General features: G+C 37.9%; 1 protein-coding gene across 1 annotated transcript in view; it reads left to right on the top strand.

Annotated features, from left to right (window-relative positions):
- Nucleotides 1-24,249, top strand: part of KCNQ1 (potassium voltage-gated channel subfamily Q member 1) — a gene marked incomplete at both ends in the record, with an annotated part of 351,244 nt that overhangs the window by 217,907 nt on the left and 109,088 nt on the right. The window lies entirely within an intron of this gene.

Here is a 24,249-nt window from a genome sequence, read left to right on the forward strand (position 1 = left end):
AGCAGACGCATATAGATATTGAAGTGCCTCTTGTACCCAGTTCAACTGGGTGCCTGGGGAAATTGGATATATCAGGAATGAGGGCAGTTGGCTTCAATTTGGACTGAAGTAGATGTCACCCCTGTGCAATGCTGACAAGGGTTTTATGTGATGTTAATCCAGTTTGCAAGGTGACAGGTGCTCTTACCTACATAGCTTATGGGTGCATACGTGCCCCTGCACCAACCGCTTGACAGAGAAGCTGAGGCCAAAATATGCATAGAGACTGACCTAATTTTCCTTTAAAATGAGAAACAATAAGAGGACAAAGAAAGAATTAATTAACTAAACAGTAGAATTCCTGTTCTCATTTTATGCAGAAGAAATAGGGCTTGCACTTTTTTTTTAGTGCTGTGAATCAACACCAGTTTCAAAAAAATTCACCACTGAAGAATGGAAGAATACCCAGGTGACTTCAAAGCAGAGATACACCTATACTATAAATAAATAAATAGAACCAGTTTCTGCCCATGGGGATGTTTGAAATCTCAAGTTAGCAGATCTCAGTATCTAAGTAAGTCCCAGAATTTTTGAGTGTTTGTGATCCAGACACATGTTCTGCTGTTAATTTTTGCATATACAGTTTTGGGTTTATTGGTATAGATTCAGAGGATAATCTGGTCATCTTTAGTTCAAAGCCTGTTTACCAATTTACAAATTTGAGGTAAGAAAAATATCTTACCACGCACATCTCATTATCCGAAGATAAATTTATCTCTGTTACATTCTTCAGCATTTTGTCTTCTCTGGTCACTCAGAAAACCCGCATCTCCTGAGTCTGCTGACTTCTGCTCCCTGCCCTGCCTGGGTACTTGTACCCTTCTGCTGTCCTGGCTCTGAAAACACTCCACAATATTTCAGACCAAGATAATCTAATACTTTTATGTTAGTGAGTACATCACAGTACATCAACAGCTCACACTGAAACGTTGGTTTCATCACATCTTCTAAAGATATTCAAAGACCCAACAAAGTGAAGGATTTTCTCTCCGTTGATGAGTTTAGTGGCCTGTTGTGAAGACTTTGGGGTGATTTTGTAAATAGTAAGGCTTTAAAAGGAAAATGCCTACAAAGCTGTTCTAGATTCCATCCAACAAAGAGACTGTATCGTTCGTTTCAAAATGTTAATGTTTTTTGTCTCTTTGCCTTCATTTTGGTCAAGCAATCCCATATAAGTCATCTCAGTGCGGCCATTATTTATAGCTAATAATCTCCTTTAGCTGCCAAACCGAAACTACATCTCCTTCACTCTAGAGCTGAAAGCGCTTTTCTTTCTACAATGTGCTGGAAATGAGCCAATTTACCAGTTCCATTAACTTAATGAGGTCTGACAGCCTGCAGCAAATTTTCTCATAATCTCTCTTGGATTTAAATTTGGTGCTGCACAAACAACTGAGAACGACCAAGTAGTTGCTTTTTAACTCTATATATTCTAAGCAAAGTTCTTTACACATCTTAAATACAAGTCTTTCTTTTTCACACGCAATTTTTTAATCATGCAGCAATTATTAACATTTATTGATTAACTTACTTTTTAATCTTAACAAGCATCTGAATGCTATATTTGTGTTGACCTGTTAAACATCAGTATTAAAACTTGAAGTGATTTAAGTGCAAGTCATTTCAAGTGCAGTACTGTTGCTGGTAGGAGAAGGATGGTATTTATTTATTTTTATAATACACCTGAATAGTTATATGAGCTGTGAGGTTATGTCATGATTTTCACAGACTAATAAATAATCACTCTTATAAGGTCAACAGTAGTTTTAATGCAAGGTTAATCCTTAGCTTCTGTTTCTTAATACTTCCAATGATTACTGTTCGCTAAAGGCTGTAGTATGCTACTAAATTCACAAGAAATTGAATTGCTTGGTGGATTAAGCAGGACAAAAGGAAAATCTTGCTTTCTCTTACTTGAATTCTACCTTCCTGCCAGTACCACTGATATGCTGAAGGCAAAGCTGAAAAAATAGGATTATTACTCATTGTGAGAACAGTGGATTCTTATTTGTATTTTTGTAGTACATCACATTTCCATAAATCTGGTAAACCACTTTAAATTTAACAGCATGATATTGTGATAGAAAATTGCTAGTGAGATGCTGCGCTTCAAAAATGAGCTTGGAACAAAGATTTGATCTGAATTTAAAATAACCAGAGATACTTCTCTTCACTGTATTAACACTTAGGTTGTGAAGTTTTTACTGTCATGAGCATTTCCCAAGAAGCTGTAAACTTTGTCTTGAAGTGCTTTGGACATTACAAGACCTCAGTATTTGGGATAGAAGGGGTATCAGAGAAATCTTAAATTTGAAGGTAGATGACAAAGCACCTCAAGTATAAATATGCCATCTGTTGTGGTTTAACCCAAGCTAGCAATACAACCATGATAGCCACTCGCTCACCCCCTCCTCCTCCTCCCGAAATAGAGGAGAAAATCAAAAGGAAAAGGACAAACTTGGATTGAGATAAACACAGTTTAATAAAATAACAAAATACTAATACAGTACTAGTAAATATATATATATAAATATAAATATATATAAAAAATAGAAATAAAAGATACTCAAGGCAATTCCTCACAAACTCCATCTACACTAAGCAGGAAAACGGCAGAAAGGCTCAGAGGCCTCTTCAAAATGGCAAAAGGCTGAAATAAACATCCCAAACCAACCTCCCTCAGGTCTGATAAAAAAAACTAAGAAGGAACGCGTGAGAGAAAAAACGCCCAGGAGTAAGCAAGAGCAAGAACAATGGAATACTCTCACTGATCAGTCTGGATGTCAGTCAAGCTCTGCCCCATCCCTGCACCCTTCCTTGATGCCTCACACCTGTGGGCAGAGCACTCAGAACATCCTTGGCTCTCAGACCAGAGCAATTAAAAGTGTTAACTCTGTGCTGGGGTGTTATCTCTCGTTCTCAAACCATGCTAACTATGAAAATGAAAGGCTTCTAACAGCGTGAAGATGATTAACTCATTTTCAGTCAAACCAGCACATCGTCTTTGCACTGCCTCTTTATCTGGAGAGTCTTCTTGCATGGGCTTCATGTATTTTCACAGTATCACAGTATGTTTGGAATTGAAAGGGATCTCAAAAGATCATCTAGTCCAATCCCCCTGCTGGAGCAGGAAGGCCTAGGTGAGGTCGCAGAGGAACATGTCCAGGTGGGTTTTGAATGTCTCCAGAGAAGGAGATTCCACAACCCCCCTGGGCAGCCTGTTCCAGTGTCTGTCACCCTCACTGAGAAGAAGGTTTTTCTCAAATTGAAGTGGAACCTCTTGTGTTCCAGCTTGATCCCATTACTCCTTGTCCTACCATTGTTTGCCACCAAGAAGAGCCTGGCTGCATCCTCGTGGCACTCACCCTTTATGTATTTACAATCATTAATAAGGTCACCCCTCAGTCTCCTCCAAACTAAAGAGACCCAGCTCCCTCAGCCTTTCTTCATAAGGGAGGTGCTCCACTCCCTTAATCATCTTTGTTGCCATGCGCTGGACTCTCTCCAGCAGTTCCCTGTCCTTCTTGAACTGAGGGGCCCAGAACTGGACACAATATTCCAGATGGGGTCTCACCAGGGCAGAGTAGAGGGGAAAATTTTGTATTTTATCACTATATTTTAAGTATTAACTTCACTATATAAGTGTTATCAGGCTGAATATTTGTACCTCAGCACAGTTGACAGTCTTTTGGTTAATGTCAAGTTCTGCAAAATTAATGTGTTAGTCCTCAGTTTAATCTGGTTTTTTCCTAAAACAATTTTTTGGTGAGCTGTTTCCTCTTTACAAGAGGGCAAAAAACCTTATACCTCACCCTTGCAAAATCTTCCAGGGATGCTTTACTTCACATGCAGTATTGCCCAATGCAGAAGTATTCATATATTCACAGCAACATGGAATTGCAACTGCAAGATCTTTTTAGTTGAATTAGAATGTCTTTTTTCTGACTCCTGGAGAGAGTGTTTCTCACAGAAATGCATCAAGTTTTTGCGTGTGCAAATTCCAAGGAAAATTTGAATGACTGTTGATATTTAGGAAACAAAGCAGTCCAAACTAGTCCAAGTTAAAAATGCAACATGCATGTGCAGCGTTGTATGGAATGAATATTAATATCTTGCTCTCCATACTGGGAGCCACGTTTTAATGGAGAGAGCAGGGAAGTCACATGCATGGGGCTCCCCAGCTTTAATCCTGCTTTTCCTCAGGCAGTGCTAAATGCATGGCCAAAGATAGCTTGAGACCTGTTTCTCTATCTTTAATGTGGGTTGACTCTCATGACTTTGCATGACCCGTCTCATCAAGTCTATTTTGGGTCATTTTATCAGTTCACATCTCAGTTCCTCAAGACAGCTGATTTGTAATTTCCCATGAAGATGTAGCTGAAAGAAAACATTGAGTTTGCCCTAATGTTTTAAATGCCGGAAACAATTTATTCTCTCTCGCTTTCTCTCGCTTTCTCTCTCTTCCTTCCATCCTGAGGAAATAAATCACATAGTTTGGAGCCACATACATGTCTACTTCCAGCATGCTGACAGTATGGTCATTTGCAGAAGTTTTTAATTTTATATTCCTCAGTCTTCCCAGCATTTTTTTTTCCTCTCAGCCAAGATTTTTCTTGAGTCCCTGGACATACTTGGTTGAGCCTAATGTCAGAGTTTGAACACTGTTGTACATTTTGTTGCTGTCCGTGTGATGCCTTATGCTCCCTGAAGCAAGTGTACTGCACAGTCTGGGGAAAAGGGGATTCTAGGAGGTAGCAGGGGGCATGCAACTTAGTGTCTTCCCAAAGCATTGACAAGATCTTGTAGGCAAGGCTGGATATTTCTTGCTATATTTCTGAAAAAGTTCTCTCAAATTACTCATCTTGTACTAGCTCAGCTGAATACAAGTTGCTTGAAGTGATTGTAGATAAAGTGAAATATTAAAAAAAAAAAAAAAAAAATTAAAACATTCTTCAGGTCACCTGCTCTTGAGACAGGCAAGTACTGTTAAGTCTTCATGAACATCAACATAGGAGGAGCATGTGTATGAAGAGTGTTTAATGTTACCTATACGTCAGTCAATTCTAGTCTGTGCTAATGAACTTAAACTATACCATTCATTTATTTTTAACATCATTGAGTGTAGTGAGGCCGGGTTCTTGCCAATGACCCTGTTTTTACAAAACCAGTTATTTTTAGAAAATGGATTGATTTCTTGCACTGAGCAAGAAATTTATAGGGAAATCTGTATAACGGCAAAGCTTAGTTGAGAAAAATGACATTAAACACCAGAAGTAGAGCACTGGAAGTGAAATTTGAATAGAGGTGTTAATAGGAACGAAAATTAGCAGCTGTAGAGAATTCTATCTAAACTCTATTTTTTTGTTCTAATACAGATTTACGTTCTTGTTTTGTCACAGTGCTATAAATGGTCACACAAATGTTACCATTCATAGGCACAGAAAACGTTAGGAGAGCTGGGGACTGAGAAAATCTGTTGTACAGGCAGGTTTGAGAGCAGATGCTGTGGTGAGCTTGGCTTGTGCACTTTGGCTCTAACTACTAACTGAGGCTTTCTTCCTGTGCAGACCACTACTTGTTCTTTGTGCCTTTATAAGCAGAGATGCCTGAATATTTTATGGCTGAATATTGCTATATATCTGATCATAAATTGGGAAATTACCTGGTTTATATTTGTGCATGCATGCGTGTACAATGTTTTCTTTGCGCTTTAATTCATTGTGCTGGTAGGAAATGTGGGGCTAGAAAAATATTAGTTCACCAGAATATACCTCCCTCTTTTTTTCCTCCTGTTCTCATTCTTGATTGACGTTTCAAAAAAAAAAAAAAAGGAAGGTGTTCAAATAATTTCATGAGACTCGGAATTTTTGGCTTTGCCATAGGCTTCCTGTGTAACCTTGAATAAGGTGCTTAATATATCCCGTTTTGACAGGGGGCTGGAGAAAGGTGGTTGTGTGAAGCAAGAAAGCATTTGGTTTTCTCAAATGAGAGATCTCCATAACAAATCTACCAAACAAATGAAGCACCACAACTTCTAATGAACCCTCAATTTGTGTTTTTAATGAAATAATCCTCACCAGCAGATCTGAGTATTTCTAAGAAATTGCACTTTGACTTTTTAGAGACAACCTCAGCAGATGTTCAGGCAGCTATCCAGCTATCTAAAGATAATAGAAGGAATTCCAGCCCACTGACATCAACAGCAAATCTTTTCTTGACTTCGGCAGGCCAGGATTTTACCCCCGTGCTAACCCTTGTGAAAAAGCAGCTCTCCACAAATGGGTGAAGATGAGAAATAATTTTAGAGCACTTCTTGTGTTATGACCTCTTTGTCTTTTATGTTCTCTTCAAGACCTGGTGTGACTGCATAGCTGGACACTTAACTTCGGGATATGTGACAGAAACAAAGCATAAATACTCTTCTTGACATTCCCTTGGTTCTTTTTCACTAACCGTATTTGATGCTTCCTGAACACTGATTTGAACACAGGCAGTGCCAGCATCTATGTTGTCATTTTTCCTGTTTAAAGATAGATCCCACCACTCTGGATACCTTTCCTGAGCTTCCAAGAACTATTCACTCTTCTCTAAGCACATTTTTAAAATAAAAAATTCATTACTGTTGTAATTTGCTTGAAAAGATAGAGGGTATGTTCTTGTTGAATTCAGAAACAAAATATGTACTTCCAGGTCAAAAGTTCTCATACTAAGTCCTCATTGCCAGTTACCTACTTAGGTGAGAGTGCATTACAAAAGCTAAACAATTACATGTTATTATATAATCCACATGTTTTTATTTAAGGCTGTATTAGTAACTGAGTAACTTATATAAGTAACACATAATAGGGCAGATTTTTTTATTCCACTGGATTCATACCAGTTATTTTAGCTATCTCACTTAAATTCTCTGAATTGCCACTGACTGAAGAGAATACTTGGACTTCTGTGGTTTGGGCCTTGGAGTTAGATGTATAGCTGCTCTTTTTTTTTTCAGTTGCAAAGCACCTTCAGGCTTACACATTGGTCCTTTATATAACATCCTTGCAAGAATCAACAAACTTGAAAGAGTCTGACCTCATTTACAACGTTTCCTTCATTTGGTGTTCCACTTCTCTTTTCCTTCAAAGCAACTGCTTTAAAATTCTTCCTACCTGAAAACAAACAAACAAAAAACGGAACCTGTAGTTCAATAGAAAAACTCCAACAATAATCACGCAGATGTATTTATATCTATATACCCACATGGGGGAAGAAAATAAAGCTATTTTCTGAAAAAAAATGAGGATTATGCTACTGAATAATCATTTTGTGGTGTACAGTTGAACATGAAAGGAAGTGAGATTCCATTTTTAATCTAGAAGTTCATGTTTATGAAATTCAAAATAATAAAAAGCTATCTTTTGAAAACTACATACGATTTTTTAGCCTTATTAGATATACTTATTTTTTAAAAAGTCAGTATGGTAAAGGACTGTCCAGAGGTAGTTTGGACATAGCATAATTTGTTATGCAGCTATAATTATTCAAGAAATGCCCATTATGGTCATTGAAAGTGAACTTTTACTGTGTTTTGCTTTAATAATTTCAAGTATTAGAATAAAAACAAGCTTTAGGACAGCTCTTTGTACTATAAAAAACTCTTTAGCCCATAAGCACTTTTATCTGAATGTGAATCTTAAGTGGCAAGTATTGTTAAGAACAGTGCAGTTGCTGTTTAGTAGTAGACATCATAACAGCATTTGCTTCCACCCAGATTCAGGAAAACAGTCTAATATGAAAAATCATTTTACGTGGCCTTTATTTTAGGCCTGACTGCAACCAAATGATTGCCCTAGCAGCTTGGTATTAATGCATCCTTGGGAGGCAGCAGCTGGAGGTGTCAGTACAGGCTGCCGTGTAGGGTAAAACGTTTCAGGACATTCCGTACTGCTGGAGAAAAAAAGAAACTACTTGAAAAAAAAAACCAACACAAATTACATTTAGTCACCTAGTTATACAAATAGTAGTAATTAGTTGTTGCTGTATTTTATCTGGTTTATGTCTATGTATGCACAGACAACACGTGTAAATACTGTTAAACAGAAGAATATGTAAACTTAGAAGACAGAGGGAAAGTAGACTTGCACTTAAACCTGGGCAGAGGCTGTCTGGTTAAAGGACAAACAATACCATTCTGATAATCTGTTCTAGAGGACAATGTCATCTTAGTCTTCTCAATAAAACTGGCAGTGCATAAACATTCAGAGGTTTGAGTAAAGATTTCCTCATATGGAGCCTCTTGGGCTCATCCAAATCTCCTGAGTTTTCCAACTGGCTTATGAAAGTCCCGTGGGAAAAGAATTTAGGCTGATTTTTTTGTTTGTTTGTTTTTCTCCTGCTTGCAATACAGACTGGAAATTCTGTGAAAATGTTATTTATTGTGGCATTTCATCTTGAATACTTTAGGTCTTGGCTTGCAAACAGAAAAATAGTGTGAAGAAAAGATATTAAAGCCTTTTTAAATGTGAAAAGTCCAATATTTTTCCCAAGACCAAACCATTTCTTTCTGGTTTGGTCTGAGATTAAGTGAAATAATTTCTGTTTCGATTAAAGACAAGGCTTTTGTAGGTGTAAGACAAACCTGAGAAAGATGGGTAACCAGTAGCATTTGCTTAAGTGTTTTGTAGTTAGTTGTCTGACAACATCTTTAGGAATTTATTTAGTCTGTGTAAAAAAATCCAATGTTACTAAGAAGTGCTAGAGGCTGAAATTCTCAGTCACTTGCAAAAAACACGTTTGCCTTGCGCATTAAGCCCTGCTGCTCTCAAGAGATGTAACTTGTCATAGGCCTCACACCGGCCTTGCTATGGGGTAAACTGCCCACAGGCCAAGCAGCAGTCATGGCTCCATAGAGCTGTTTGCCAACACATAGCAGGCCTGGCTGGAAAAATGGCATCGCCCTGTCCCAAACCACTGGAACGCACGATGGAGTCACCTCGTCGTGTGTGCTGCCATTCGGCCTTTGCTACCCTCAAGGAACCAGCTGTGCCCAGCTCTGCATTTTTGCATAAGGTGGCAAACACTAATTTTTGACATCTTCTCATTATGACACTCTGCGGTGGAGTCTCTCAGCCTGTAGTCACACTTGTTTGCAATTTGTCTAGTTTTAGTTGAATTTTTAGCCATTTATCAGCTTGTTTTTGCTAGAGTTCTGACCAGGCTGTCACTTCATATTTGAAACAGTATTAATGATGTGACAGTAACTCTTATGATAACCTGGTTGTTGCTTACTGTAGGACTTTTAATAAGATTTTTAAGTGGAATGCAGGGTATGTGAGTTGTTTGTCAGCAAATCTCTGGGAAAATCAGTACAAACTCAGAAATACTGGGAGAAAAGGCAGCTTTAATTTTCTTCTAATGTTTGTTCTTTCTTCTGTATTTTAAAAGACTTGTCAAAGTTGAGTAATAAAAATATGTGAGGAAAGAGAAAGGGGGGGAATGCCCCATACACTCACACTTTTGAATGTGGAAAAGCCTAGATCCTCAAGACTACCTATTTGTGCAAATACCTATGGTATTGCTTAGGCTCTAGTTAAGTTCTCGGTAGATTAAGCCAGTGAGAATATACTTTCATAAACTGGAAGAAGAAAATAGTATGAATAAAAAGGGCCTATGGCGGGGCAGAGTAAATTATAGCCTCAGAGCCTGGCTTAGCCAAAACTCCACAAACTGAATGCACTTGGCTTGGTTTCTCTGTCCGTACAAGCCAGACAGAATGCAATATTAAGTCTGCACAGAAAGCTGCTCAATGGACTAAGACAGACCATACCTACTCTTGTGATTTTCAGCATAATTTCAAAATTCCTGATTGTTTTTCAATCCCCAAAGTGATCAGAGTTATAATAATAAAGACTGAATTTAAATACCTTAACAATGTAAACTGTCAAGTCAACTCTCTGCTCGTCATTTGAGGGTGGCATCACACATAAGTGCTTTCAGTGCCAGTGAAAACTAGAAGGCACTAGAATACAAACAAGATGAGTTTTGTTTCAGTTTTCCTGTGTGTGCTCAGCCTACTCTCCTCTCTGCTCTTGGCCTGTCCAGACTAACGAGTATAGAGGCATATGCAAGGTGTAAAAGTAGCTGGTAGAAAAGTATTACTGATTTTCCCCACTTTCTCAGAAGACTTTCAGTGAGGAATCACTGCTGACATCTATTGAAATTGTCTTGTTAATAATGATTTTGACTTCTCATCACATTAAAATACCTTCTCATTTCTGGTATTTTCAAAATCAAAATTTATTCTTTTTCTCTGAAGCTCTTGCCTGTAACTTGCATTAACTTAGTAGCCTTGTATTAAGTGAATACTTTCATGAACATATATTACTAGCTATGTTAGCTACATTAAAAGCCTAATTTTGCTTTATTTCTATTTAGTATTTATGGTCTTCAAAGTACGAGGCATATATTCTCTCAGTTGCATTCTGTTGTGAAGAGATGCTGAGATGCTGTGCAGCCAAAGAGTAAGGAGAAATAAAAAAGGAGCTATACTACAGTGTAGTTTGGTACAAAGGTGGTAAGGAAGGAGCTGTGGAAATGTCTGCATGATTATTGAGCGACGGCATATCAAGTGAAGATACCCGTGAGATTTGATAGCTAGAGTCACAGTAGGCTATGAAGGGCTGTGGAAATGGAGGTAGGTAACTTATGACTGATAAAACAGAGAGGATGGAAGATGCTGAAAATGTGAAGGTAAAGGGGAGAAAAAGGTAACTGGAAAGTGTAGGAAAGTCAGAGGAGAAAAAGATAGGGACCAAAAGCTAATGTGAGGGAAGGCAGCTAGAGAAGAGAGCTGGCTCACAGTGGCATGGAGGGGAAAGAGGAGAGCCTGCTGCGGGGCTCTTTTAAATCAGACTTTCAGGATTGCCCATCTAATTAAATCAGCAGAGTTCTGATTAGAACAGGCTGAATGTTTGATTCATCGTTTCTAATTCTGTCTGTTTTGCAGGTGAGACATTTGAGAGTTTTGTGTGTGCATACTTACACACATATATGTCTTCTCTTGCACTCAAAAAAGTCAATTATCACAGTAATTCACAGTATCACAGCCAAGCAAGTTATCTCTCTGCTTTCCTAAGTAACATTTGCTGTGTGTCTTGTGGTATGATATACTCAAGGTGGGAATCTCCTGATTCTCAGACAGGTATAACACAACTGATCAAATGCTGAGCCATCCTTAATACCCCTACAAGTATGTTCTCTTGAATGAGTGTCCAGCCTGGACTGTAGTCCCTTTTCTGGATGTTGGGATACTGGTAGTTTAGTTTTCATTTCCATTTAACTGTGTGCTGAGACTGCCAAGCGAAACTCATGTTTGTATTAGTTCCTTGAATAATGGATTCCTTGACTGTATTGATAACAATGAAAAAAGATTTCTAGGATAAATAGAGCCTACCTAAAAGTGGCCAGGATCAAGAGATTCTTACCTGCTATGCTGAGTGTAGTTGAGCTGATTCTCAACCCTTATTGAGGAAATGTTGCTTTGAAAAGATGTGTGTTGCAAAGCTGTACAGTTATGAAGTGTCATGATATTTTTGACAAAGTACTTGACTCTAAATCATTCTGTAAACATCACATGTTTAAACAATGAGATAGCAATATTATGCAAAATATTTTTTTCTGTGTAGCAGAACTTCAGTTGAAATGTACAACAGGCTTGTTAACAGTTTCTGAATCGAGAAGGAGAAAGTAATTAAAACACATACCATTTTCCATATCTAACTTACTAGACAATAATTGTAGGCCAAAAAATATGTTATTGAGCTGTGCTTGTGCTTTGAAGCCCTAGAAAGAAGCAGAGTTTGCATACCAGAGTAGTTAGTCCCAGCCAGTTTCTGTCTTCAGCATATCAGCTCATAAAATTTCTCCTGTGTTTTTGCAATAATAATAACACAGCATGTTCTTTAACTATTAGATAGGAGAACTCAGTTGTTTCTGGTCAGATTTTCCACACAAAAGTTATTAACATAGTTAGTAAGTGTGTATCTAGAATTCTTCTCAATGTATAATCTATATTTGCTATCTTAAGTGTTTTCTTGTGTGCAAAAATTTTTCACGCTTCTACTGATCCCTCGATATGGTAAGCAAGTGTGTAAGTTGAGGCACATGTTCTCACCTTGACTTCAATAAGGCGACTCAAGCACATGAAGTCCTTCTCCCACTTTGGTGAGATGGGGTGTCAAAGCAACTTTGTACATTTAAGGCAGAAACTTTTGCACAGGATATGTTTTAAAGAAGGGTTATCTGAGGCTGTTTTGAACACATAATTCAGTAGATGTGATACAGTCCATATTTTCAGTGGTTTTCAAGCTGTGAAGTTCCTTTTCCTTCATACTAATACAATTTGTACATCTGGTTACATATGGAATAGGTCAGATTGACACTGTTATTTAGGTACCTCATTTTTTCAGAACTGTCTATCCCTGCCTGATTAGATGGGCAGATAGACATCTTTGGAAATCCTCATGGGGACATCTGTAAGTGTCTCTATACAAATATCATCTTGGGTTCACAAGAGACAAAGATGAGATCCAGATGTGGGCATCTGCAGGACTAAAGTAAAGCAATGGAGGTAGTATTTGAAATTGGACTGTGGCTTTAAAAGCTTCTAGCAATAATAGGATGAAGGTGAAGCAGCTGAGAGTCTAATCTTACATTTTCAACAAAGTATGTGTTTGTGAAAAAGACATTCTCTGGTTTAAAATAATTTTAAAAGAAAAAAGTGTTGGTGACTATTCCAGTTATTGAGATTTGCTAACACATGATTCAACGTATCAAATGTTGGTTGTAAGATAGAAATTCTGCCAATAACTCTCTCTTACATGCTGTTTTCCCCAAATCTTTCTTTGCAAGTACAATTACGTAAAATAATTTTAGCCTGCTATTTCAAAAGGACTTTGATTTTTTTTTTTTTATTTTAGGTTGTCTCTCTGATTATTGTAGCACAAAGTTTTAGCCGTGACTGCATTTTTTGGGTACTCCAACAACATGCCCAGTAGCTAGAACTGAACTAATTTTTATGCTGTGTTTTTCTAATGTTCTCAGATACCTAATTTTTCACTTGAAAAAGGTTCAGCTGCCCGTCATTGCCACTTCAGAGTCATTTTTCCTATGAATTGCAACCTTTTCACTGTAGTACAGAAGCACTCTAGCTTTTCATCAGGAGACATAGACAAAAGTACCACTTCACTGAACTGCAGCCAATAAAGGGACAGAGGTTGGATTACCACAGGCAAATACTGAGCGTGCAGATGAGTGATGTTGCCATAAGCTTAAAATTATATATTCTACTTTCAGCTCTTCTGGATTGGTTGTTTTAGGATTTGCTCTAAAATATGACATTGCTGTGAAGATTTAGCATGATGTCCCATCTTACTTTATTTCAGTCCAAGCCCATTTCTGTTTTTAATCATACTGTTGTGTGGTGTGTGTGAATTTCTGAAAGCACTGGAACTCTAACTTTGACAAGGTATAGACTAATGCCTCCTGGCAATGCTGATATTCCAATCCATTTTTTTACACTGAGTTTTTTTATTATTATTTTTAAAAAAGTCTGCATCTTAGAACTCATATTTGAACAGGCTATGCTGGGCTTGTTAGTTTTTTTTGTCCAGTGAGCCACGAGAGGCTAAAATGAGAGAGAAATTATTTGGGATCTTGAAAGACAATAAATAAATGCTCTTTATATTGTCTTAATGCTCTTACATATTTCTGAAGATAAATTATTGCTAATGTGTTAGTATTAGTTCTCCTATTGCCTGATTAAGAAGTTTATAACCTTACAGTGAGACAACAGGCTGCGAGTTACCTCTTTCCCAGTGAAATATAGCCTGATATTCAAAACCAGGGGCCTGTGTTTGCCAGGTCTTGCTCTATAAGAGAGATCCTAATCTCAACAAAATAAACTGCTTAAATAAAAGTTGATGAAAGAACAGTCCAAATGGTGGATTATGCTCTAACTGTTTTACAGTGCTTTGCTTTAGGACAATTCTGTGCTTGTGTCCTCAGGGAAGTCAGTCGAAGAGATGAATTTCTCAGTGTTTACAGGATTGTATTTATCTTGATTTTTACCAAGTTAATTTCAGTTCAGTACTTGCATATTCGTTTTCATTTTGTACTGGGAAGAAATTATGGGGAAAGGGTTAAGAGCATGCTTGCTCTTCATCTGTTTTAAATCTATAAATGTGAGCCCCTGTGCTGTTTCTAGGTTTCAGATTACGCTCTGTGATTTATAGGAAAAGGCTGTTCTCCACAAGTTGAAATCCCATGTGTTTCTCCACCATTGTAAAATAACAAATCCTTGAGAATGTGTCCAGTTGCAAAAACTGCAGTTTTCAAGTACATTTGTAGCTGCTTTTTTTTTTTCCCAAAGTGATGGCATTGACATGGGAAGTGATGTCGCCTTTTCCTAATGCTATCTGTTCCAGGTTTGCCATGCTTTTAATTGCTGCTTACACTATAGCAACCCCCTTATGTTTATAGTCTTCTATTGCTTTATATTTGGAGGATACACCCACTAAAAAGTGCAGCTGTGAGCAGACACTTATATCATTCTGCACAAGCTACATCCAGAGCCCCTGAGAGATCAGGGGCCAGAAGCCATGGTGACCTAACAGTTCAGCAGCTTCCAGTCCCTTCTGGTGTCTCATGGTGTAAATCTGTGCAGATTTGGCCTCATGTTTTTCAGTTGATTTCTGTGGCAATTTTTTTTTGTTTGGTTTTGGGTTTTTTTGTGATACAGTATGATTTCAGAATATAGTTCTTAGAAATAGCTTCACAGCAGCAACATCCATCTTCTCTTTTTTTACTATTGAATGGCAGGAGAATTTGCCAGTTTTCTCTGTAGTAGAAAACAATATGGAAAATGTTAGGATTTCTGAAATAGTATTATCACTGATTTTGGAAATGTAAATATTACTGTTCAGGTCAATGGCCTTTTCCTTTCAGATATTTTTTCCTGCTGTAATTCCTGTCTCTGAAACAGGAGAGCTGCTTTATTTTGTCAGTCACAACTGTGTCATGACTTTCATTTGTGTTGAACAGCTGAGATACTTTCTTGATTTACCTCTTTTGCCTTGATAGAATAGCCTAAAATTGTGAGAGTGTGTGAGTGAATCTAATCTCTTGCCTATGATTTTCTACAAATTAAAAACAACTTTTTTGTCTTTATTCACCGTTATTTTAAAATACATGTTACTGAGATGAGGGGAAAAAAATGAAGGAGGTTCAGGCTGAAGTCATTGTGTGAGGTTCAATGAGTAGCAATGCAATACTGTTTTGGCATTCCATGGATCCACAATTAACTGCATCAGTAGTTGATCTAATAAAAGCTTATTCCTATTGTCTCAAAAAAGGTTAAATGGGATGTTTTTAGTAATATTACATGATGAGTCTTAATTAAGCATATATTAAATTAGCATGTTAAAGTATCATGTAGAGTGGAAAACAATTGAGAATTCCTAATGAGTCGATCATAATTTTGATGTGTTTACATCTCATACTCGGCATTATGTGGTTTTGTGTACAGGTTGTATCTGATGCATATTCTGGGCAATGCAATTTAAGCCAGATAGAAAATCCCAACTCAGCCTTGAGTTTGCAGTGGTCTCGTAATTCCCTATGACAAATACAAGAGCTACTGTGGAGTGTTAACAACTTGTTGAGCATAATGAAGTAGTGTAACAACAGTCAGCTAAATATTCAAAGGTTATTTTAAGTTTAATAGGCCAACAATAGAGAGGCAAGTAACCATAGGTAATATGGCTATTTCTTCCCAGTATCACTGATTGTAGCCCAGCATGTCCTTGGTATAATTCAGAGCCATGAATTACAAGCTCTGAAAAAAATCTTTTTTAATCTGAAAAGATTGCTCTTGACCAGATGCTGCAAAATCATATCTATGGCTTTCCATATGCACTGAAATACAGCTCCATTTTGTTCTGTCTTCAGCTTCTTTAGAAGTTTAACATGTCAGACTATGTAAGACGGTGCTGTACATTCTTATTTATTTATCTGTGATCTCATTTGTGTCTAGTTACTTTAAAATTGCTTGGCCTTGAAACTGTCTGAGAAAGTAACTGCCTTCTGACTCAACAAGATACAGTGTGATATATTGATACCCACATCAATTGGTATTTGATACTGATATCACCAAAGTTGAGGAACAACAACCAATCCTGACAAAATGGGAACTAGTTTTTATATTTGTCCTGCTTTCTCTATAAGGTATTTCAGTTCCTTCAAAAAATAATTTGTTTTCCTATTTTTTTTTTCCTCCATGTCCTTTGTGCAACTCCTCATACCCTGGTAACAGATGTAAGTGAAAACAGAGTTATGAAAATACACAGCAAAGGCGATTTAGGATGTACAAGAAATCTCATGCTCTTGCCTGATTTCAACACAAGCTTTTATAGTAAGGGTAATATTCTCAGCTAGCACCGTTGCAGGCAGACTACAAAAGAAGTCTCTGATGCTACATCTGTTTGCCCCAGCATACCATTAGTTCTGAAAACATATGCATCACCTTTATTCCAGCTGCAGCGATTTGTCTTACTGTTTACCTCTTCTGGAGCACCTTCTGTTCAGTTGGAAACCAGTTTTTGTTTTGTTTATCAGGACATGCTGAGGAATGGACCAACCTGATCTAGTTGGAGATGTCCCTGCTCATTGCAGGGCAGTTGGACCAGGTGACCTTTGAAGGTCCCTTCCAACCCAAACTGTTCTATGATTCTAAGAACAGAGGGACAAGTGGGGATGGAGTAGAGGGTCAGCTTGGTTGAAAACTTTGTTTTTAATGGCATGTTTATCTTCCTTATCCTGTATTCATTCTCCCAGTATCACATAAATACTTTGCAGAAAGCCGTTCTTGAAAATTCAGTTGTAAAATAATCTACCTTCAGTTACAGCAATATAGTCATTGTGGAGCAGTACAGATATTAAGAGCTTTTACTTTGGGGGAGTTATGAAGCCAAGCCCCTTATGAGACTTGTGTCCTCTGTCAGAAAAATAGCTAGCAAAAACTTCTGCGCTTTGTGCCATCTCTTTCTCATCCACACGGCAGATATTTTTACCTGTGTTAACTCCAGGTCAGGAGAGCAATGTTTTGTTTTGTTTTGTTTTCCCTTCTTAGGTCTGCATTTAAATATTTATTTCAGATTGCCTTGATATGATCATATTTTAAAGGGCTAGACTGATGAGCTGTATTTTCCCAAGTCTCTCTGAGTCTCAAATTGCCATTGGTGCCTGAAACAAGTCAAGTTACTTGAGCTTGTTTTCCCCTTTTCGTACAATCTCCCATCTCCTGCTTCCCCATCACCCCTTGGACATCTCTCCCAGCCCACTGGTGCAGAGCTCGGGATTCTTTCTGACCTGCCAAGCATGGCCAATCAGGTTTCCCACCAGCTGCCATCGCCACGCTTAGGCTCCCGGAGCAGGAGAGAAGCCCCCGTGCCGTGCTGGGGCCGTCATGGGTCCCTGTCGCCAGCTGTACACCCATGTCACCCATACACTCATGTCACATCTCTGCCAAGGTGCAGCTGGGAGCTGGGGGGTCACACCACGCTCTGAGCTGTGGCTGCTGAGACTCATGTGGAGGCTGCATCTTTCCAACGCCTTCCCCACTTATATACCATGCTCCAAGATATGGTTTTGAAAAACCTACACATTTTTTTTCCTTTTTAAAACATTTCTTGTAATAGTAAGCCATTTTTATTCTTAACTGAAGACATTAAAACATCAACATCTTCCAAAGGCAATGTTATTTTTTAAACTTGTTGGTTTTTGTGTGTCTCTTAAAAAACCACAAACCAAGATAAACCAGATTATCTGTAGAGAAAACAGGATTGCTGTAACTACATGAAAGGATTTCTGAGTTAAGCCCATGATTTTTGAGAGATGAGAGCTGCCGTAAAATAGAATACAAATTCATTAAAATATGACTGTGGGTTTAAAATTACATCTTTTAAATAAAAAAGACCAACCACAGATAGTTGGGAGAGGAGCTTACAATTGTTAATTCAGTTTAAGCTAATTCCCCTGGAGCTATGTTCACATTCAGTAAATAATAACCAAGGTGTTTACTGGCTGAAGGGTTCACCAAAAGAGTGAATTTGACATTACTTTTACAGAGCACTCTTGCAGAGCCATTTTTAAATTTAGAATCACTAATGCTTCTGTGGGAAGTCAGCCCCTACATTCCCCAAGGTAGGAAACAGAAATTACATTGAGACACGTGTGTTTAAGTCAAAGCGGCTCCTATTTTTAAAATTAAACACTCAAAATATACTATTCTATAGAAATTATTAATCAAATAGAAATAATTTGCTGCTGACATTGAATTATTCAGTGCTTAAGTGAAAAAATGCATTTGATGAAATCTTACTTGTCCGTGACAAATTTGCAAGCATGAATGAGAGCTCAGTAGATGTAGATCTTTGGTAACCAGATTACTTGTTCATCAGGAATTACCAGAATGCCTTTGACTGCTAAGACCATAGAATGTGTAAAAATCTAGCTTACCTGCTATTTGTGATTCCTGTTGTTCTGTGTATACCCGTAGCTGAATTCCCTTTCATTTGTCTTCTCACTTATTTCTAACTTTCACAAATGGGTGGGAAGTCCAGAAAGCAAGGTCTAGTAAAGAATGTTTGTCTGTTAAAAATAAACACATTCATATATTGAAAATGTTGTGGTAGCATTTACATAAACACTAAGCTTGGCTGAAGCATATTTAATAAAACTTCAGTTCTGGTTTGCTCTTCAAGTGTCATCATACCTTTCTAACACTTGTGGGCAGCTTTTACTGGTTTGCTCTTAAGGTGGGTCTTGTGAATCATTATGGGCCAGGGCATATTTTGAGAGCCCCCACTAAACGTATCATAATGGTAAACAACAGTTGCCAAGCTCTAGCAACAAAAGAAAGGAAAAGCAGGGTAACTCACATTATTTGAAATAATCAGTGATTCTGGATATGGTCATCAAGTATTTCCTATTACAGAATACACAGCAATGCAACCTAATCCCTTCCAATTTACCGCATCTAAAATGTTGTCCAATATGGAGAGTCTCCCATCAGCTGTAATGGACAGGGAATGACAGGACGTGTGAAAAGACAAGAATAACCCGGAGCCGCAGCAAATTCTATACCAAAAGCTCCTGGAGGACTAACGATGAAAGATTTCATTAGACTTAAATGCACTAATGAAATGGCTTAATGTTGTTACTGTGAATGTCGTCTACCAAATTCTGTGACAAGGAATGTTTTTCAGTGCCTGAATGGAAAAAATATTACAGTTCACATGCACAATATATTATCGAAATCTGATGCGTTAAAGATAAAGTTCAAGTCTAAATAATGATTCGTGCCAAAAATTTCAGCCAACCCACTTTAGCCTTTTTTTTTAGTACTTTAGCTCTGTCCTGTGTCAGAAATTTAAGATGACTGCAGAGAATTTAAATATGTTTGAAAACTGAGCTAGACTTCAAATCAGTGTTAGGTTTACTGAGAAATGGGAATTTTGTAAAAGATATTATAAATCTGTGGCTCTCTCCTACTGAGTTTTTGTTCGTGTTAAACTCATTCTGAATAGACAGCTTTGACCTTTCATGCCGATAATATCAGCGTCTGTGTATGTCGGGAGTTCTGTGCCAAACATTATGGTCCTGATAATAAAATGTTCTACAAATGAACAAAAAGGCAAGTGTTATAAATAGGAAATTAGCACCACCTTTCCTCTGTCTTGTTGCTTTAATATTTCTTTTAACACTAAACCAATATGTAGAACACCTTCCTGAGATGAAAAGGGGAACAAACTTCTAATGGCATTACTAAGGATTTGATATAAAATTCAGAAGCTTTGTAAGGGCAATAAATATTTCTAATTAGTAATTGTTTTTTCGTTCTTCTTCTTAAATGAAAGAACTGTGCATTTCAGAATAGGGACTAATCTTGTAAAACTTTATTTTAAAAAAATAAGTTTTTATTTTTATTGAAACATAAATCAACCAAGCCATGCAACTGCCAATTTCCTTCTTTGTGAAGCCACCTGTTTTTTGTAACGAAAAATCTTAGTCTCGGTCTCTGGAAATGTTTTTCTGGGCTGGCCCTTCAGGTCCCCTTGCAGGAAGGAGGCAGGTGGGTGCTGGCTGAAGCTGGTGACACTCACAGTGACTGCTGGTGAGTGAGGGACTGGGGAATGAGCCACACCTTGGGAAACCCATTGAAGTTTCATCTGTCTGTGTAGTGAAAAATGAATAATGCAGTGAAATGTACAAATGTCTCCATTACAATAGTTTGGGGTATTTATAAATGTATAACAACTCTCCAACCAAATGAGAACGTCTCTAAAATTACCTGAAGGTGTTCAGCATGCTTGTTTTCCAAATTATGTGAAATTCCAGTCCACATTTCTGAGGGACTAATGAAGAGATCAGGTTTCCTCCAAATGACTTGTTGTAGATAAAGTATCCTGAAAACAAAAGGATGAAGGAAAAACTGAGGATTTCTAGTGATTTTGTTCTGTTAGGCTTTCTGTTGTAATGTTGGTGCTCAATCCATTTGTACTTTGTTGCTGGGTTGTGGATTTTTTTTATTCTCGTTCTTATGCTTTGACTAATGCCTGCATCCACTACAGGCTACTTTTTCAGTGCACGAATAAAACAAACCTAGCTTATACCTACAAATAATTTAGGTTTGCATGAATCTGTTGACCCTGTTAACCATCCTTCTGGATCATTCCTATGTGTTCTGACAATGCTATAGCTTCATTGGTGGCTTCAGGACCCAAATCACTGAGTTTGATTCCATGAGAAATGTCACATAGTATGTGCTGTGTTCAAGGTGATCTTGATGTCCTGTTTATATTGAGAAAGAAAACTACTGGTATCCAGGGAAAGTTATTGGCAATTTTTCTTCAGAAAGGTGCAAGCTGAGATGTTGTCTAGTATTGGAAGCAGTAATTTTTAGCTTGATTTTACGGGCATACAAACTACTTCAGTTTATTTTTGAAGGTAATGATGGTCATTGGAATCACTCAAACAGTGACTGGCAAGTCCCTTTGGATGTTGGTTATCATGAGGTTGATGAGTGTGGTGAGGGTGAGGTTCAAAGCCTGTTGAACGCTCAGGAGAGGAAAATAGCTTTGTTAACAAAAAGGCAAAAGCCTCATCTGCTGACCCTGTAGCTAATGTGCTTATCAAACAAGGTTGTACCAAAGTTAGACAAAACCAAAAAAAAAAAAAGGGGTGGGGTGGGGTGGGATTTCATTTGCAAGAGAGCTTAGCTCCAACAGCTATGCTGGAGCAGACAGGCTCTCCAGGGTACCCCGCTGGTCCCTGCAGAGCCATTCTGTGGCTGCTCCAAAGGGTGGCTCCCGCTCGCCACAGGATTCCTGCCCAGCCAAGGTGTGTTGCTGCTGTCTGTCAGCACTCTTGGATGATGTCATTTCCCACCACACTCGAAAAAGTATTCCTGAAACTCTGGCTCTGAGGACAGTATTGTACTGAGTTGCTATCTGGCATCTAAATATGGTGTGTGTCCCCAGAGGTTGCAGACAGCCATTCCGTAACCAGAATTCAGAGATGTCACAAGTGGCTGAACAAACAAATATCACTAGTTAATGGTTAAACTCTCAATTTACTAAGGCATTTGTTACTGGTTTGCAAAAGAGATCAAACAACCGTGAATCATAACCTTGGCTACTAATTAAATCCTTTATTCCCTTCCCTCATCGCAGAAGCATTTAATCATGGGCAATCAGGACAGCCTGTTGTGTGGAATTAGGTTTTACAGCATAAGCAGAAAGCAGCTTACTGTAAGGTTTCCTACTGGAGCTGGAAATGGGAAGGAATAAAATGAGAATATTAACTTTCTCTCCTGGTGTGGAAGTTTGTGTTAGCACCGAACAATGATTGATGTAAAATAGCTGCATTGGAAAATCATTTTGGTGGTATACTTCTGTTATGTCACTGAATGGTGAATATTATTTTTATTATCTGGCTGTCTTGCTTATAGATGAGGCTCGTCATCCTGATAGAGAATGAGGGATTTGGTGTGCTTTACTTGTGGACGTCTGTCCCAAGGAAAAATATTTTACTCAGAAATAATGGACTGTGAAGAATGCACCAGAGGAAATGAGGCATAAACCAAAATACTACAAGCAGTTTTACAGCAATTGACATTTATTTCTATTTGTCATAAGATGTTTTTGTGTGCATTTACGTATAGGATGTATAGCTGCATGACAGTTACACTTTGATACCTTTGATATTTAAGAGCAAATTAAGCAGTGTTTACCTTTCTGGCCTCCATCTCTGTGAAGCAGAACTTAAAGACTCCAAACACTTTATTTTCTTTATGTTTTGGGGAAGTTGTCCTTGTCCCTAGTAGCAGAGTGATGCAGCAAAGGCTCACAGATGGGGGATACCATGAAGTAGCATGAGGCTAACTCCATTCAGCGGGCCTGGATCCAAATAGGCAGCCTTCCCAGTTAGGAGGAGTGAATTTACATTTTTGTAACATGAACTGTGATCTTTTAGTCAGATTTGCACAAGCAGAGACCTGGAAACAGTCTCTCTGAGCATCTCAGTAAGGTATTAAGAGGGAAGGTCCTTCCTATACAGATCCAACTACAGATTCATGGATTAGTGCATGATTATTGAGGCACAGTCATGTTAGGTAAATGCACTTAGAGTCTTAACGATCTGTAGGCCTGTGGTGAAAAGCTGCACATTACTAGTTTGAAAAACGAGCATATTTCACACTGTATCTGGAGAAGGCAATCTTTTCTTGACATCATTGCTGAATCTGAACAATTTCTGTAAGAAAAAACAACTACCTGACCAGCAGTACCTACAAGTAAAAAATGTGAGGTTTTTTTGGTTCTGTCTTTGGTTTTGCAGAAAGCTATTTTCCAAAAAGTGTGAGTTCTTAGAAAGGGAATGACCCAGCTACACTTGCCATGCTGTTCAGAGGACAGGCATCCACCATTTGTACATGCAGAACGCTGGCGGAAGTTTGTCCTGAGAAAATACACGAATACTCACTAAAATTCTAGATTGGGTTAACTAAAGAGGCTTGAGTGATACCACAGTGTACCACACCAAAGACTCAAACTTGTACAGAACTTAAACATAATTTTTCCATCCCATAGTGAGCGTGAATGCTGTGAGGGTCAGTACAGACAGAAGGCACTGCCTATTGACATCTCAATATGTCTGCCTGTCAGAATTACTAATACTAATTTTATAAAGATAAAAAATCTGGAATATTTAACTCTGCTTTTACTGCTGATTCCCCAAAACCATCCCTAGAAGTCCATTTGGGATGAGAGTTGGAAATACTACATTCTCAAGCATTTAAAAGGGAAAGAAATTATGTGCAATGATGTCATTCAAACACGTTGTAATAAGGATAATAGAATGAGCAAGTAGAATAAATCATTGGCACAGCTTAAGTGTTTCATTTGATGTTTTAACGCTAAGAAGAAAAATCTATCATTTTTGCAAGCTTTGAAAAAATTCATAGACCTGATGCTCTTAATGAACTCTTTAAAAAATGTCAGATACTAAAAAAATCAGTTAAAGTACAAAGAACAAATTATTAGATTTTAATTCTGTTTTAAATTCATATGCCTGTGCATGAAGAGGGGAAAATACTTGATTAAAGACATTTCAGATTATTTTGTCTTTATATAAACTTTCAGTTCAGTTTGGGGATAGATATGTAATGTAGATGTTGCATCCAGCTACCCCAGGAACATTTTGATTTTTTTGGCAGTCATTAATTCAAAAAATCTTTAAAGCGTTTGTTTGTTTGAGTTTTTTAAAATAATTTTTGAAAAACAAGTTTGTGTAAGTGAAGAAACATTGTACAGGACTTGGGGGTAGGAGGAGATCACTCCCCCAACCCAAACTGGATTTCTGGAGTGACCATGTATAAAAGCTGGGCATGGCTGAATATGCAGAAAGTTGATAGCTTTGTCAGTGTGTATGGAAATGAAACTGGGCAAGATTGGTGGAGGTTTGCTTAGACATAGGAAGAGGTTATGCAGACACCTCTTTTTCTATGAAATGTAGGCAAACCCAGCATAGGTCAGATAAAATCCTGGATTTTTATAGCCACCTTGGAGGGTGGGGAAGGTCAACATAATAGTGTGTTGTGGTCCTAGACTGAAT

This window comes from Nesoenas mayeri (assembly GCF_963082525.1).
Source record: "Nesoenas mayeri genome assembly, chromosome: 5".
In the NCBI taxonomy this organism is placed as follows: domain Eukaryota; kingdom Metazoa; phylum Chordata; class Aves; order Columbiformes; family Columbidae; genus Nesoenas; species Nesoenas mayeri.